This window comes from Trachymyrmex septentrionalis, unplaced genomic scaffold (assembly GCF_001594115.1).
Source record: "Trachymyrmex septentrionalis isolate Tsep2-gDNA-1 unplaced genomic scaffold, Tsep1.0 scaffold53, whole genome shotgun sequence".
Taxonomy (NCBI): Eukaryota; Metazoa; Arthropoda; class Insecta; order Hymenoptera; family Formicidae; genus Trachymyrmex; species Trachymyrmex septentrionalis.
In genome coordinates, this window is record NW_017305705.1 from 3,377,667 (window position 1) to 3,379,342 (window position 1,676).

Consider the following 1,676-nt stretch of genomic DNA (forward strand, 5'->3'; position numbering starts at 1 on the left):
GCCAAATAAAAATTTTCATCCCCTTCCGAGTTTCTGTCCTGCCCTCTCCCTGTGTCTCTCCTTCTCTTCCCAGTAATGAGATAAATCTTCAGGTGAATATCTCTGAAGATATGTTTCCTTTCTCTTAATCATCTTACAATTAGATTATTTATTCATAAGAAAGTTAATAGAAGAATCTTTATCGTATAAAAAGGAATAAGCAGCTTTCTAATATCCATTTCTACCAATGTAGATTAACTTTAATCTTGATTTAACATATTTTTTATCTCCTAGTTTTAAGAATTAGAAAAAGATAAAAAATCAATTAAATAGAAATTAAAGTTAATCTACATTGATTGAAATAAGTATAATTATAAGTGTTTTTTGTAAATAAATTAGACATTTCGTAAATTTGATATCTAATTACAATGTTTACTTCCAAGAATATGTAGAGAAATTTTTTTTAGGCTAGGTAAATGATATGAATTTTTTTATAGCTAATAAAATGCGTATAATATAAAGAAAAATCATTTTATGTTTTTGATTTCGACTTATCATATTCTGCAATGGCAGAATTATGTAATGTAAACGCGATCTTCTCGCTTAGTTGCTCGCCAAATATTTAGAAAATAATTAGCACTTTCGATAAGTTCAATGCGTAAGAAAATGAAGAGATGTGATCGTTATCAGGTATGATATGGTGTACGTGTGCATAATCAGTTTCTCGAACGTTATACACTTTGTATCAGTCGCAGGCTGAATGTCGCAGGTGTCTCATGGCGACATAGCCATTCGTACGCATAGATTACCGTCACTCGTCGTTTCGACGACTTACAGTTCCAGTTGACAGTTCCAGTTCTGTAGTCACCAAACGTACAACGCCCTGCCCTGATGGAGCAGGTGATCACTGGTCGTCGAAGAAGTCGACTAAATATCGTTTCCAACGGTTTCCGCGCGACGAACGACACGTGGACAGTGCAAGTTGTTTCCTTTTGTGCAACATGTCGCAGAATGCATTCACCATAAATTAACTTTTTACCTCTGTACCATTACTTGCTGTGCAAAAAGTGTCGAGACTTCTATCTTTGGTATATTTGACTTACAACATAATATCATATACATATCTTTACGTATAATCGACGAATTTAAATTAAACATCTTTGAATACATTTATTCTGACATCTACACAGGAAAAAAGTTATTTCCAACTTAAAACGATTATATTCCATTCAACGCAATCATTGTTTCCTACATAAGCAAAATATAAAGTTTTTTTTTTAAAGAATTTGATAAGCTCAAATTTCAACAGTGTATTATATTCTTATATCTTAATACTATAACAGTTATTTAAAAAGCACAATATAATTATTTTGATAATGAATAAGTATTTTTTTTTCAACATTTAAAAGATTATATCAAGAAGATGAAATGTTATTTTTACTCTAAGTTTATGTAGTGTTAAACATACATTAAATTTCGTTTAAGAATACAAACGTTTTTATTAGATGACATAATGAAGTTACTTGGAATATATTACAGTGTTAGAACAAAAACTGATATTGTTTAATCAATAATATCAGTTTTTCAAACAAAGTTCTTTTCCTTTTATTACAATATCCATTATCTGAAAATATGTTTATGATATTCTTTTTTCGACACAATTTTATTATATTAATAAAATTTTTTGTTTTATATTT

General features: G+C 29.2%; 1 protein-coding gene across 1 annotated transcript in view; it reads left to right on the top strand.

The window, feature by feature from the left end:
- The first annotated feature begins 877 nt into the window (after window positions 1–877).
- The window catches only part of LOC108751957, a 9,898-nt gene continuing 9,099 nt past the window's right edge, over window positions 878–1,676 (top strand). The window contains exon 1 of the mRNA XM_018492463.1: window positions 878–1,067. The gene's annotated coding sequence lies outside the window, so the exon portion shown is untranslated. The remainder of the gene's footprint in view (window positions 1,068–1,676) is intronic.